Here is a 17,442-nt window from a genome sequence, read left to right as displayed (position 1 = left end):
AGCTTATTGTATTTTAAAAACTATATGTTCACTCACAATATTAAATCTTATACCACTACTTCATTTTTATTACTACTATTTGTTTATGATAAATAAAAATAGTTAGATATTTGGTATAATCATTATAACACTACATATAGAAAATACAATACTAAATTTTATGGAGTATTTGACTAACGAGTAAAGAAATTACAAACGAAACGTGCGTTGACTGTGATCAGATCTCACAAGTGCTGTATACAATTAAAGAGTTTAATGTAACCTTACATCAATGACCGCATAGCGCAGTGGATTAGCGCGTCTGACTTCGGATCAGAAGGTCGTGGGTTCGACTCCCACTGTGGTCGTTTTTATCCTTTTTTACTTAAACTTAACTAAACCCTAAACTTAAACTTAAACTTAAAAATCATGGGCCGTAGCCCAACAAGAAAATACAAATTTTACTTAATTTAAAATCATGGGCTGTAGCCCAACAAGAAAATACGAATTTTACTTAAACTTAAAAATCATGGGCTTTAGCCCAACAGGAAAATACAAATTTTACTTAAACTTAAAATCATGGGCTGTAGCCCAACAAGAATAATACTACAAAATTAGGGTCTTAATAAATAGAGTTGAAAATCCATTCATTTAAAGGTAGACTTTCCATTGGTAATATTAATAGATATTTATGATGTATTGACATCTCGTCACACATTATATACTCCATTTAAATCTATTTTCCCCTTTTAGTATTTAGTAGTTAAGATTATCTAACCGTTAATTCACTAATCACGGATACAACTTGATCTCAATAGATTCCAATAATGTAAAGAATAGAAATAGTGATATAATGGTATATATATATATATATATATATTCTTGTAACACATAAGGTGAAAAGGTAGCTAAACTATATCGCTCTACAGCATTTACTTATTCGAAGTTAGCAAAAAGTAGCAACATTTCTATCCTAGAATTAATATTGGAAGATATAATATTTCAATTGAATAGTAAATCATTTATTTGAAATGAAGTACTAATATGAAATTGCATTCTAATTCCAAAATATTTGTTTCGTTTGCCAAAAAAACAACAACCAAAATTCACATTAACTTTTGCATTATTATTTTCTACTACTACTATTTATATGCATTTTTAATCTCTATATTAATTTTCAATTTGTTTTGAGTCGTGGGCCCGTGTATTATACTTTACTTATTTTTTAGTTATTCAATATTTACATTTTTATATCAATATTTTTCTGTCTATTCTAATATTCTAAAATGCATTCAAAATTCAACCATAATATGTCTAGTACATGGCCATCAATCACACTAAATTTAGGGTATACCATAGCACCCTTTTGATTTTTGTTTCAGAATTAGTATGTTTTATATATTTTGATTAATGTATATATCTAATACACTTATTTGGAAATAAAGGTCAAGTATATGCTTTCTCCTTTTAAGCTTCAAAGTTTATCCAAATTATAATGTTTTCATAAGGAAATCCGTAAATTCAATTAGTATTAATATATCATTATCAAATTTTAATTTAATGCACGTTATAGTGAATTGAGCTCAGAACTCTAATGTATGACTAGATTTAACAAAAAAATTATTTATTAAAACTTGCTTAGAAACTATTACAATGCGAATACTTAACTATTAGTACAAAAATAACTCCTAACTAATAAACACTGAACATTGTGAATCCTCATAGCTTTTAGTGAAACAAAGCTTGGAGTATAAATAAATATGCTAGGCAACATATAATGTGCACAGTGTTTCAGAATAACATATGTCAAAATATCTTCACTATTTTTAGAGTAGATAAATAGATTCGAACCACTATTGAACAATAAGTCACCATTCGCCAAAACTTTGAGTGGTATAATAATTGTAGACTTACCTCGTGGTGCTATTGGAGATTGGTTGAAGGTATATTCCATTATCCAAGATTTTGTATCTCCATATTTGTTCATCTTCCAAATAACAACTTGTCTAGGATGTGCCACATTTCATAAACATAGTCGATTCTCCAAAATGCATAGGCGATATCCACAATAGGATGAAATCGCATTATTGGAGTTTTGAAGAGGAGGCAGAGAAAAACTAGTATAGAGCTCGGTTTCAAGATCAAAGTTACAAACCAATAAATTATTCTCGATGTCACATGTCAACCAATGAATATTTCCGTTAAAAAATATAGCATAATCAGTTGTTATCTTAGCTCCTCGTAATTCTGGAGACATGGTCATTCTCAAGTGTCCTCGGTCAGGCAATTGACTATTCGCATCTGCTGGGATGCTTCTCCAACATACTTCTCCTAGAGTGTACACGTGACAAAACCTAGTTTCATCGACACATAAAATCTTATATTGCCCACTTAATTTGCTTACTCCAAATCCAAATAAAGACCTTTGTGTGGGTAGAGGAGGAAGCTCGATATATTCACAAGTCATTGGATTGACTACGAAAAGAATATCATCGTTAGCATCCAGTCCGTCCCACAACAAAAGCAAACCATTGACCGAATCAATTACAACGCGATGGCTATGGCTAGTAATAGTTGGATATTGATCATAAGGAGGAGGCAAGCCGAATCTGAAAAGTGGCCGGCATGCCTCATCAACGACTGCATACCCCATCTTGTCTCGATGATCGAAAGCCATAGCCATGCATGGTTTGGGAGCATAGACTTTCCAAATCTACTGTCTTCGATTAGATGGCGCCATGACTTACAAACACACTTGCATCTCATAATACTTTTAATCGATGTCCATCAATAATTCTTCGTGTAGAGGATTCATTGTTTTGAAAAAAAAATAGAAGTACCAACTGAAAAAGAAAACGGAAGGCAATGACTCGAATCTCAAAAGTATAGATGAAGGGAGTGGAGAAATTAGTAGATAATAGTAGCAGTGTTCTTGGGCATCTATCGTGAAACTCTCTGATATATATATACACACTAGGGTTTGGCAAGATACACATAAATCTATACAGAAGATATTCATAAAACAAGATAGCATAATTAACGTGATCAGTTATTTCTTCGACACCTAAATTGTATGCAAAATTATTTCACAGATTGTTACAAATTTATATTTCCATATATAAACTGCATTTTTATTTGTTGATCTTTAATACTTTCATATACTATTATCTATTAAATATCTGTAATTTTATTGGTTGTGATATATCTTTACAAATTTTAAAAAAAAAGATAAATTTAGTAAGGAGCATATTTTCAGATATGTTCCAATTTAATTCTCCTTTTTATTATATTCGCAATTTTTTTTAATCTCTCTTAGTACTCGTATAGGTATTTACCGAGAATGTCATTACTACTACACGTCTAAAAAGGAGCATATTGCTTGAAAAACAATAAGTAATTTGATCAATTTCTGGTTAATTACACTATTTTCACAAATATCCAATTATATAATTATAGTTTTAACATTTTCAACTGTCTCATAATGATGATGAATTTTCTTGATGAATTGACCTTGTGAGGCGAGCTCCCTCCATTTTCTTGAATAGATGATGACTTTTTCAATTTAATCTGATTATATATGATTCGTAACACAAACAAAAAATAAAATTTATCAGTAAAGAAAAAGAAATGATGAAAGAATATTGCCAAATGAAAAGAGAGACACTAAGAGCATGCGCAGCGGTGGCGTCGGACGCCATCCGTCGCCGCTGCACTCGCGCCGCTGGCACGGCGCTGCTCGATGTATCGAGCACGTCCGTGCCAGCGGACGCACACGTGGCGCGCTCCCATTCGTCAACGGCATAGCCGTTGCATTTAAACATTTTTATTTTTTTTTTAAAAAATCGGTTTTTTATTAAAAAAACCGATAAAAAATAAAAAAAAAATTCACTTCCCCAAAAAAATATATCCGTTTATAACCGTTTTTTACACATTTTTTTACCCCAAAAATACACACTTTCATCTATAAATACCCCCAATTTCACCCCAAAAATTCACATCAAACTACACAACTCTCATCATCATTCTCCAATATCCATTCTCATCTCCATTCTCTCATATCCATTTTCATCTTCATTCTCTCATACCCTACAACATCACTATGTCCGGCCAAGACGATAACCCTTCGGGCTCCCACGGTTGGAACCCCGAATGGTTCGGTTCACAACCGTTTCCTAGTCCAGAAACGGAATATTCGGCCCCTCCTCAAACCCAAGATTCGGCCGTTCCGGGTGGCTACCGTCCATACCCAATCGACGACCAAGGTGCCTCCGAAGGGCGCTACGGGTGGACACCGGAGCCTAGGCATCGCGCCCCTTCCCAAATGCCGATTCCTCCATCTCGCGCCGGTGTCCGCACACCGTACTCACCGGAGGAGATGGAAAGATTGTTCAAGGCGTACTTGGAAATCTCCGAAGATGCGGTGGTTGGAACGAACTAATCCGGCGATCACTTTTGGTGGCGCGTCTCTAGCCGGTACAATGCAAACCGGCCGCCCGGAACGATCGAGCGCAATGGTGCGCAACTGCATCGGCCGAGCCAACGAAGAAATTGGCAAGTTCAACGGCTATTTCATCCAGGAGTCCCGGAATGTCGGGAGCGGCCGAAGCGAGGTCGACATCATCACCGCCGCGCTGAGCACCTACCAATCCATGAACGGTAAGTCGTTCAAATATCTTAACGTTTGGCAGGAGACGCGGACGCACCCGAAGTATAAGGGAGGCATAACATCCTCCTCTAGTGGCTCCTCCAAACGATCAAGGTCGGTAGCCCTATCCGACTCCGGCTCGGAAGAAGTGGCTAGCCAACTCGCCGGAGCTAACTTGGGTAGCCCCGACGCCGGACCGAGCGGTTCCCAACGCCGCCCCCAAGGAAGGAAGAAGGCGGCGGCCAACCGTCGTCGCGGCTCGACTCCCGAAGCCACTCCCGAAGCCGCTCCCGCTCCCTCTGTGCCACCTCCACCCCCGAACAACTCGTTGTGGATGCTCTTAAGCCAACTCAATATGGCCGATAGGTCATCTATGGCCCCCACGCAACTTGAAACACACGAGACCATGATAAAAGGTCTCCAAAAACAATTGGGCTTGATCCCGTCGGATGCGTAGTCTTATTAGGAGTTTAATTATGTAATTTTTAATTTTTAGGATTTTAATTATGTAATTTTTAATTTTAAGGAGTTTATGGTACTTAATGAATTCTCTTTCAGTCCTCATCTACATTTGCTAATCCTTTCCCTTGTACAGTAGGACACCTGTGCCAAGTCTGAGACCATGATGAGCAGAGTAATAGTAAGCAGCAGTCGAAACGGATGACATGTACGTACTAACGTAGTAGTGCAGAGTAATAGCTTCAAGTTTAAAAATGACAAACTGTAAAGAAATCGGAGATGAAGTTGGATTGTAGATGACGAAGTATTTTGGAAATTTGAAGAGAAACTTTTATTTCTTGAATGGAGAATTTACAGAATCGAATTTGCAGGGAATCAAAATCAATTTCCCTCTCTCTCTTCTTTTAAACTCGCGCCTAACGAATTTAACCGAAATTTCAAATCCTACGGCTAGGATTAAAAGTCTGCTTCATCTCGCATCCGACGGCTTCTGAGTGTTCTCAGCCAATGCAGCTTGATTTCATGCTTCAACTTGAATTATCAATTGCAGCTAAGCAATTAATACTTACACAAACAAATCAGTAAGCGTAAATTTTGGAGCAAGCTTGTTGATGGCTATTCATTATACCATAGATTTTAGTCAAAAGTGTTACGTGTCAGTTATTTTGTCACAATCGTATCCCACATTATATATAGTCATGTTCTGATCATATACTTACGACTTTAATGCATAGTGATATTTACCGTGACTGCGAAAAGGGAGGAGGGCCGGGAATTAAATTTCTGTGGGCAGCGATAACTACAATATTGATAACATTAATAGTCAAATATATTTAAAAATAATGTCAAAGATATGCATATATAGGTCGTTTCAAGTTTCAACAACTAATTGTAAAAGATATTCAAATATTGGAATATAAAATTATTTAAAAATCAGCTGGAAAAGCTATGAAATTTTTATTTGACAAGTTAAACAATATCACCTATTTATACAAAAATATGTCGTTTAGTTGAAAAACAATAACAATATATTGCATATAGACGATCAAAATTTATCGCCTTGTAATGATTGTAAACAAATCAAAACTCCATGATTGTTTCAATTGATTTTTATAGTTGCGAAATAGACTAGGATTTGATCAGAATTCGTGTTTTTATCCAATTTGACCAAATCAAAATACTAGTGATGTCTAATTACCTATATAAACCAAAACAATTAAGACTTAAGAGGACAATGCTTTCTTTCACATCCAATGAAGCCGCAAACAACGTAGAATTCTTAATTATTTCCCAAAACATAGTTTCACTCACTCACTAGACATTAGTCATCAAGATTTGAAATATAGAAAGAAACTGTAGGTCTGTAACAGACAGACCAATTCATTCTGCTCTAACTGCACTAAACCATCACCATTAGTCGAATAGAAACTCGCTTAACAAATCATCAATCAATAGATCCCCGATCTCATTACGCGATTTCTTCCACGGGATCTTGCCAGTGCATCTCCCAATCAAGTTTTCTCTGCAGCTCGTTTGCAGATTCTTCATGGCTAATCAGCTTCTCAACAGTGCTTGTAACAAATCGGATTGTGCAAGATCAAAGTTGAAGGTTGATGACAACAAGAACAACAAGTAAAAGATTTGTAACTCGAGGGATTTACGTGGTTCGATCCTAAGATCTACATCCACGGACAAAACGAGAAGTAATTCATTGATGATCAAGTGTGGATACAACGAAGAAGAACACTCTCGGAGATTTACAAGTAAAGAACGCTCTCAACTCGCTCGAAGTTGGAACCTCTCCTCTCTACTCGATCTCTCTCGTTCTCTCTCCGATATGGAGCTGGATGAACTCTGCGAGCTGCAACTGCAACTGCTTTTATAGGAATTGCATCAATTCATGCTGCCGCTGCAAGTCTAACTGAATTTTGAACTCTTTCTTCTTGATCATGTGTTGCACACTCCTGTTGGAAATCATAGAAGGAATCAAAGGGATATTCTACGAAGATTGCATAAAATCAGACACGGAATTGAGAAGATTTCTAGCGGATTGATTAGGGAAATTGATTGAGGAAATCTTACCTTGTATAACATCTCCTTAGCTTATATATCATGTACCATTGTCATTGTGAAGAATATAATAGAAAATATACCTTTCTACATGGCATCAAGAGCAGGTTTAAGGCTCAGAAACAAATCATCATAGCCCAGAAAATACCCTTCTCGACCAATACAGGCGAGAATCTGTCCAAAAAAAAATGTCAGAAAACAAACCCAATATTGAACCCATAGCCGAAAAAATCAGGTCAAGTAAGAGTGTCACCATAGCCTTCAAACTGAATAGCTCGAATTACTCACTGTGGGCACGATTAATGAAGGTGTCCATTGGCGGCCGAGGAGTCTACCGCCACATCTCCGGAGTACCGTCCCCACCGAAGCCAGGGGAGAGCGGTTTCACGGATTGGGAAGAGATAGACTTGATAGTCTTCTCGTGGATTATCGACAACATGGAGACAAATCTCATAGCTGACTTCGCACATCACCAAACGGCGAAGTCCCTGTGGGATACGCTCGCGGTGACGTTTGCTAGTTCATCGGACTCGTACTTAATCTACGACCTGCGAGACAAGGCGAGTAAGATATTGCAAGGAGATTCAACGCTAGAAGCGTACTGGAGCCGTTTACACGGTCTATGGATCGATATCGATCGGTGTTCACACAAGACCGTGAATTGCTGCGACAAAAGAGTAGAACAATACCGAGAGATCAAATCAGAATTGCGTCTATTTAAATTTCTCACCGGACTAAACGAGAAGTATGATTGGATCCGACGAGAGATCCTCAAAGAGGATCCCTACCCCTCAGCCGACGTAGCGTATGGATGGGTGAAACGGGAGGCAGCTCGACTCAAGATCATGTCACCGGCGTCCGATTCAACATCCATTACCGTCGGCAACGAAGCATCATCGGGGGTCGGATTCGGATTTGGGGCAAGGGAGTATCGTCCACAACAGAAACAGAACCGAGGCCAGCCGACGCCGACACCACGTTCGGCCACCAACCGCCGGGGAAACAACCGGCCAGACAAGTCAAACCTCTGGTGCTCCCATTGTGGAATGCACAAACACACCAAAGAAACGTGCTTCCAATTGGTAGGGTACCCAGAGTGGTGGGAGGAAGAGAAAGCCGCCAAAGCCAAGGTAGCCGTCGGAATCAATGGCGGAGGAAGAAACCAGATTGAAGGTCTCTCGACCGGCGGAGGGAGTCAAGCCGTGACGGGATTCCAGGAGAGGAGGACCGAAGCCGGAGGTCTCTCGACCGGCGGTGGCAGCCGCAGTGAAAGCAGCGGCGACGGGAGAAAGACCGCAGAGGCGATGAGCGCCTCTCTACGGGTTGAAGACGGCGAGAATGGAGGTACTGGGCTGGGGGATGAGAACCCTAGCCCATTTAGAAATAGCTTTGCAATTAAATCCTCAACTTTTAAGAAATTTGGCATTTTACCCCATTCCGAAAATTATAAACAAAATACCCCCCAGATTCTTGATAATCCCAAAAACGATCCCATTATATGCAAAAACATGTTTTCACCCCTAGAAAATCTATCTTATGCTTTTGAGGCCCAAGAGTGTAGTATTATTAATGACACGGGATGGATCTTCGATTGTGGGGCCACCGATACTATGTCTTACGATCGGAATGATTTTCTAGAAATTCATAAGACCCAAAAATCACACATTAAGACTGCAAGCGGGGGGATAACACCAGTTGAAGGGGCGGGAACTATAGAAATTTTCCCTAATGTTCAAATTCCCAACTGCCTCTATGTTCCTAAACTGTCCCAGAAATTAATGTCAATCAGTCACGTGACGAAGAATTTAAATTGCTCTTTGCTGATGCAACCGAACTTCTGTATGTTGCAGGATATCCGGACGGGGAAGATTATTGGACGTGGCACTGAGCGTCGTGGGCTTTACTTTGTGGACGAGATTGCTCGACAAGATGGTGCGGCGATGCTTGCTCACGGGTCCACTAATCAAGATACTTGGCTCTGGCACCGTCGGATGGGCCATACCTCTCCGGGTTATTTGAAATCCTTATTTCCTAAACTCTTTGTTCCTAGAAATTTTTCATGTGAAGCCTGTGTTTTGGCCAAGAGCCACCGAAACTCTTTTAAACCAAATGATACTCGTGTTGACACTGTTTTTTCCTTGATTCACTCTGATGTGTGGGGCCCAGCACCCGTAGGAACTAGTTCTGGTTTTCGATATTTTGTGTTATTTGTCGATGATTGCAGTAGAGCTACTTGGGTTTATTTCATGAAACATAAATCAGAAGTATATGATAAATTTGTGATGTTTTATAAAATGATTCAAACTCAATTTCAGACATCTATCAAAATCTTGCGATCTGACAATGGGGGGGAATTTTTAAATAGCTCCATGACAAATTTTTTCAGTGAAAATGGGTTAGTACACCAAACTTCTTGTTCCCATACACCAGAACAAAACGGGGTAGCAGAACGGAAAAATAGAATCATTCTTGAAATGACCCGAGCCCTCTTATTTGACTCTAAGGTACCCCCATCCTTCTGGCCTGAAGCTATAGCCACATCCGTTTACCTCCTTAATCGCCTTCCCACTAAAGTGCTAAACCGAAAGACCCCTCTGGATCATTTATCTACCTTAACTAAAGTCCCATCAGCCTTATCCTTACCACCTAGGACTTTCGGTTGCTCCGTCTACGTGCACGTCCCAAAACATGAAAGACATAAATTCTCCCCTTGTGCAATTAAGTGTGTTTTCTTGGGATATGGGGTTAACCAGAAAGGCTATCGATGCTATGACCCCAAGACCAAACGGGTCATTACCACCATGAACTGCAACTTCCTTGAGACTGAATTTTTCTACCACCTTGGGACTCAGGGGGGGAGTGTGAGACAGGGGGAGCCGTCTGTCCAAAATGACTCCCTACGGTGGTATGTGCCAAGTACCTTTGATTCGGACCCAACAGAGCAAGCTGGCACTGTTCATGAGCCGATCTCACCTACGGAGACGATCCCAACAACGCTTCCGCCGCGTGCCTCTGATCCAACCGTAACGGAATCCGAGGTAATATCTAGTAATCCTGAAATTTCAGATATCACCCCTAACTCACTTGATACAGAAGACGAGGAGGATACCACTATTGATCAGGATACAGGGCAGTATGTACTCCCTCCACGGAGTACAAGAGGAGTTCCGCCAAAGAGATATTCTCCAGAACGAATAGGAAGGAAGAACAGGTACTCAGTAGCAAACTTCGCCGAAGCCAACATATCAAAAATGGCTAGAGCATTCCATACGGCACTGTGTGAGGAGGAGATCCCTAGAACCTTTGAAGAAGCTGTCAAAATTAAACACTGGAGGGAGGCAATGCACGTCGAGATGAGGGCACTAAAAAGAAACGGCACCTGGGAAGTTAGCCCGTTGCCCAATGGAAAGCACACAGTTGGCTGCAGGTGGGTCTTCACAATTAAACGAAGACCAGATGGAAGTATTGATCGATACAAGGCTCGGTTAGTAGCAAAGGGCTACACACAGACTCATGGAGTGGACTATTCGGAGACATTCTCCCCAGTCGCAAAGATGAATACCATAAGGGTCCTACTATCAGTGGCGGCAAACAAAGACTGACCACTACATCAGTATGATGTCACCAACGCCTTTCTTCACGGAGAATTGAAAGATCCCATCTATATGGAGGCTCCACCTGGGTTCACAGAAGAATTTGAAGAAGACAAAGTGTGTAAACTGAAGAAAACACTGTATGGGCTGAAGCAGTCCCCGAGAGCTTGGTTCGGGAGGTTCACAGAAGTAATGAAGCAATATGGCTATCAGCAGAGTAACTCCGATCACACACTTTTCATCAAGCGGAGAGGGGAAAGGATCACCTGTCTAATCATCTATGTAGACGATATGATCATTACAGGCGATGACGCAGAGGAGATAAAGGATCTCAAGGGACATTTGGCTACAGAATTTGAGATGAAGAATCTAGGAGATCTCAAGTACTTCATTGGGATTGAAGTGCTCAGATCGGGAAAGGGAATCTTCATTAATCAACGAAAGTATGTTCTCGATCTCTTGACAGAAATAGGGATGCTCGAATGCAAACCCGCAGATACTCCTATGGTGCAGAACCATGGCCTTCAAATAATTAAAGGAGCAGCGTCAACTGATCGAGGAAGGTACCAACGGTTAGTAGGGAAACTCATCTATCTATCCCACACTCGGCCGGACATTGCATATGCCGTTGGAGTTCTGAGTCAATTCATGCATAATCCACAAGACGAACACTGGGAGGCAGCACTTAGAGTGGTGCGCTATCTGAAGGGAACCGCTGGACATGGAGTGCTGTTCCGAAAGAATGGACATCTCGACATCCATGGATACACGGATGCAGACTGGGCAGGGAACCCAGTTGATAGGCGATCAACAGGAGGTTATTTCACCTTTGTGGGTGGAAATTTGGTGACTTGGAGAAGCAAGAAGCAGAAAGTAGTGGCTTTGTCAAGCGCAGAGGCCGAGTTCCGAGGCATAAAGAGTGGACTCACTGAAATACTTTGGCTTAGGAGAGTAATGAAGGAACTAAATCTCGAGTCACAGAAATCCTGCAAGCTACTATGCGACAACAAGGCTGCGATAAGTATCTCAGAAAATCCTGTGCAACATGATAGAACCAAACACGTTGAGATTGATCGACACTTCATAAAGGAGAACCTTGAAGAAAAGATAGTAGAAATCCCATATGTGAAATCCGAAGACCAACTGGCGGACATCTTGACGAAGGCCGTTCCAGCAAAGAACTTTCAAGAAGTTTTGGGCAAGTTAAGTTTCGGAAATCCCGTCACTTAACTTGAGGGGGAGTGTTGGAAATCATAGAAGGAATCAAAGGGATATTCTACGAAGATTGCATAAAATCAGACACGGAATTGAGAAGATTTCTAGCGGATTGATTAGGGAAATTGATTGAGGAAATCTTACCTTGTATAACATCTCCTTAGCTTATATATCATGTACCATTGTCATTGTGAAGAATATAATAGAAAATATACCTTTCTACAACTCCACGCTCGGTTCCCATGCACCATCACTCGTTGTTATCATCTCAAAACTCCTAACAGTGCTTCTGGCTCGTTCCTTCCGCCTTGTTAGCAGCAGTGATCCTGCTAATTTTGACATCACCCAGGGATGTACATCAACGTGCTTCAGGAAAATCTGTGAGAGTGCTGAGTTGATTCTGTGGAATAGCAACATCCTCTCTGGTCTCGACACAGCCACCTCGTAGTGGTATTTCTCCTCAAGGATGTCAAACAACCCGGTGTTCAAATGTGAAGTAAATTAGATAACATTTTGACCTTTCTTCAGAGGAGTTATGTTATAATTAGTAATATTTACGGTTTTCACAAGATTTGAGTAACTAAAATGGTTCTTTTAAATGAAAGGCATATTTCTGGGAGCAATATTTTCAAGAAGTGAGAATTTTTTAAAAGATGTTAACCATGGTCTTGGAATTTTATTGAGTGGCGTACTACCTTTCTTTAGAGGAGTATTTCACACACTACATATATTTCACACACATTACACAATTCATACACTACAAATACTACTCACATTTCACACATTTCAAGCCTCCTATTTTTGAATTTTTTTCAGCTTTTAGATTTTTTTTTTCTCGATCTACACCTAACAAAATTGAAAATTTGAAAATTTTCAAATGTTTAAACTGAACCAAATCGAAAAACTGAACTAAATTTGAAATTTTAGTTTGTGTGAAGAGTGTGTATTTCGTGTAAAATTTGTAAGTGTGTAATGTGTGTACAATGTGTATATTTTGTGTACAGTGTATGTAGTGTGTTTATTTGATGTGTATTTTGTGTGTTTAGTGTGTGAAGTGTGTGACAACAGTAGCGGTGGCGACGACGATGGCGGCAGCGGCAGCGACAACAACAACGATGATGGTGGCATCGATGGATTTATCCTGGTTCTTGGACTTGAGAGTGATGAGATTTTGCTTTCCGATCGAAATGCAAACAAGCTATTTGGGGTTAATCCACACATTCGCAGGCTCGCAGCCACATTATAAATGTCTTGCCGCAGGAGAATGATCCGTGTTAAGATTTTTTTTTCTTTTTTTTTTAATTGAATGAATAATATGTTACAGAGACTACATAGTTATAGGCTAGATATTCTACACATATGGTAAACCTAAATTTACAATAATTGCTCTCTCTAATTTAGGCAAAATATATTCTCATATCAATCACATAATATTCTCCCGATATTTAAATAACTTATTCATTACATAATTATTTACAAAATATCTATCAATAGTATGTTTATGCTTATGTATTTAAAACATAAATCAACTCTTTGTTTCAAAATTCAAACATAAATCAATTCGTAGAAAATTGAATAAAATTTTCATAACGTAAGAGGTGCATCGTAGATGTAACAAAAATATTTTGAATTGTTAAAGAGTGAATTATCAAGAAGCTAGCTAATTGGAGTAACTCTAAATTTTCTTGAATTATGATTGGGCAAATTTAATTTATTCCAGCTGTAAATAAGTCAAATAATAATTTATTATTGTTTTAAGAATCATCAAAGTACGCATAATTCATGAATCCATGAACCAAAACACTTTGCACTATTATATTGGAAATATACTAAAAGAAAGCTTTTATATACGAGTATTTATGAATCCATGAACCACATAGTGATTTTTTTCGTGATCTTATATAGTCGGTTGACGTATTTGGATCTTGCATGGTTTTAGAGGGTTGTCTTGTATGATTTTAATTATATTTCTGTTTTTGGTATGTTTACATATTTGTTGAGAAATGGTAGAAAATGGATTAGAAAATGTACACAAAATATGTGGATATGCAGCAGCCTTGTTTGAGTCAATGTTTCGCGTGATTTTGAAGTCTGATAAACACCTAATGCATATCATTCTCTTCGTCTTTGAAAGAGCTTCGCGTGGATATATTGCACGCCTCAATCGGAGCTTTGTAGAGAAAGTTATGACCACTACAAAAATTGCTCGCTGTGCAGAAGCCTTCAACCCGATGGCCTGCCCGTAACCCGAACGGGTCAGCCCGCCTAACCCGACAACCCGAACGGGTCAGCCCCAAATGGCCCGATTTTAAATTCGGGCTGCGAAATTACAACCCTAACCCTGTATTTTTATCGGGTTATCGTGCCGGCCCGCGGGTTCCGGGTTACGTTGGCATCCCTACTTAAACTTAAAAATCATGGGTCGTAGCCCAACAAGAAAATACAAATTTTACTTAAACTTAAAAATCATGGGCCGTAGCCCAACAAGAAAATACAAATTTTACTTAACTTAAAAACTATGGGCCGTAGCCCAACAAGAAAATACAAATTTTACTTAAACTTAAAATCATGGGTTGTAGCCCAACAAGAAAATACAAATTTTACTTGAACTTAAAATCATGGGCCTAGCCCAACAAGAAAATACAAATTTTACTTAAAACTTAAAATCATGGGCTATAGCCCAACAAGAAAATATAAATTTTACTTAAACTTAAAATCATGGGCCGTAGCCCAACAAGAAAATGCAAAGTTCAGGGTCTAAATAAATAGAGTTGAAAATCCATTCATTTTAAGGTACACTTTCCATTGGTAATATTAATAGATATTTACGATCTATTGACATCTCGTCACACATTATATATCTAATACACTTATTTGGAAATAAAGGTCAAGTATATGCTTTCTCCTTTTAAGCTTCAAAGTTTAATTATTTAAATAAACTAAAACTCTAGACAGTAAAGGATTAAAATCCATATTTCATAAGGAAATCAGTAAATTCAATTAGTATTAAAATATCATTATCAAATTTTAATTTAATGCACGTTATAGTGAATTGAGCCCAGAACTCTAATGTATGACTAGATTTAGTAAAAAAATAATTTATTAAAACTTGCTTAGAAACTATTACAATGCGAATACTTAACTATTACAAAAATAACTCCTAACTAATAAACACTGAACATTGTGAATCCTCATCGCCTTTAGTGAAACAAAGCTTGGAGTATAAATAACTATGCTAGGCAACATATAATGTGCATAGTGTTTCAGAATAACATGTGTCAAAATACCTTCACTGTTTTTAGAGTAGATAAATAGATTCGAACAACTATTGAACAATAAGTCACCATTTGCCAAAACTTTGAGTGGTATAATAATTGTAGACTTGCCTCGTGGTGCTATTGGAGATTGGTCGAAGGTATATTCCATTATCCAAGATTTTGTATCTTCATATTTGTTCATCTTCCAAATAACAACTTGTCTAGGATGTGCCACATCGCATAAACATAGTCGATTGTCCAAAATGCATAGTCGATATCCACAATAGGATGAAATCGCATTATTGGAGTTTTGAAGGGGAGGCAGAGAAAAACTAGTATATAGCTCGGTTTCAAGATCAAAGTTACAAACCAATAAATTATTCTCGATGTCACATGTCAACCAATGCATATTTCCGTTAAAAAATATAGCATAATCAGTTGTTATCTTAGCTCCTCGTAATTCTGGAGGCATGGTCATTCTCAAGTGTCCTCGGTCAGGCAATTGACTATTCGCATCTGCTGGGATGCTTCTCCAACATACTTCTCCTAGAGTGTACACGTGACAAAACCTAGTTTCATCGACACATAAAATCTTATATTGCCCACTTAATTTGCTCACTCCAAATCCAAATAGGCACCTACGTGTAGCTAGAGGAGGAAGCTCGATATATTCACAAGTCATTGGATTGACTACGAAAAGAATATCATTGTTAGCATCCAGTCCGTCCCACAACAAAAGTAAACCATTGACCGAATCAATTACCACGCGATGGCTATGGCTAGCAATAGTTGGATATTGATCGTAAGGAGGAGGCAAGCCGAATCTAAAAAGTGGCTGGCATGCCTCATCAACGACTGCATACCCCATCTTGTCTCGATGATCGAAAGCCATAGCCATGCATGGTTTGGGAGCATACGACTTTCCAAATCCACCGTCTTTAATTAGATCGCGCCATAACTTACAAACACACTTGCATCTCATAATACTTTTAATCGGGAGTCTTTCAAGGATGTTCATCAATAATTCTTCGTGTAAATCATTCATTGTTTTGCAAAAAAATGATAGAAGTACTAATAGAAAAAGAAAACCGAAGGCAATGACTAGCTATTAGTTTTCTTGGGCATCTATTATGAAACTCTCTAATATTTATAGTATAGTATTTGGGAGGATATTCATAAAACAAGACAACATAATTAACGTGGTTATTTCCTTCAGCAATCAGCACCTAAATTGTGACAAAGGTAGCTTTATGAGATTTCCTTAATTTATGAGATATTATACAATATTAGATTTCCATATTTCCATATATATTAATGTGTTGATCTTCCATATTTCTATACTTCCATATATTAGTAGTACATGTAATTTGCTTGATACTGATGTATCTTTACAAATACGTACAAAAAAGGATAATTTAGTAAGGAAAAATAAAGATTCGTATTGTATCAATTTATTTTTACTGCCACAAAATATGTTGTAGTGCATGACCAACAATGATAAACATTGGTTTTGAGGGAATTATTCTCATTATTGGTTGAAGAAAAGTAAAGATTTACACGCGCTCTCAATATCTCCACATATGGTAAGCTATTAAATCTATACCTAATTCTATACAAGGTATTAAAAAGATATCAATCACCACTAATTCTTCCAATCTTGATTGTGTAGGATCTTCCCTTGATTGAGTCGGATCTTTCCTTCCAACAAACAATCACAATGAATTTAACTCAATAAAGTAAAATATTTAATAAAGCATAAAGCATATGTGGTATAGTTTTATTTTAAGTTTATGTAAGTTTTTTATAAGCAGTTTCATTTAATTTTCTCAATGAATGAAGACATGCACCCTACGTAAAAATACATCATTTTTTATTTATAATACTAGTAGTATTGTTTCCTTTAGTTTTTTTTTTAAAAAAATACTCTAGTATGATGTATTAATACCGGTGTTACAGTTGGTTTCTACTCCTGTTAATTTAAAGTGTCAAACTTTATCCATGAATTCAGCGACTTTAGGTACATATTGTTAGATAGTCCGTATATGATATCTCAAGTTGCAGCAGCTCAACGACAAGTGTTGGAGAAGAGATCAAAGTTGGCACGGAGGTTCAGGAGCTTCCGTCGAATTAGGTGTTAGTATAGATCTTTTAATCTCAGTCCTTCGATCGTTAGAAGCATAGATTTAAATGCTTGCATGTTTGTTGAGAATTGATTACGTACATT

General features: G+C 38.2%; 1 non-coding gene across 1 annotated transcript; it reads left to right on the top strand.

Moving 5' to 3' along the window:
* Nucleotides 1-273: 273 nt before the first annotated feature.
* On the top strand, nt 274-347 carry TRNAR-UCG. Its single transcript has one exon. It is a non-coding gene; the product is annotated as a tRNA-Arg (tRNA).
* The last annotated feature ends 17,095 nt before the right edge of the window (nt 348-17,442 follow it).

This window comes from Salvia splendens, chromosome 9 (genome assembly GCF_004379255.2).
Source record: "Salvia splendens isolate huo1 chromosome 9, SspV2, whole genome shotgun sequence".
NCBI classification, from domain to species: Eukaryota; Viridiplantae; Streptophyta; class Magnoliopsida; order Lamiales; family Lamiaceae; genus Salvia; species Salvia splendens.
The sequence above is the reverse complement of the archived record's forward strand: the minus strand, read 5'-3'. Positions and strand labels throughout refer to the sequence as shown.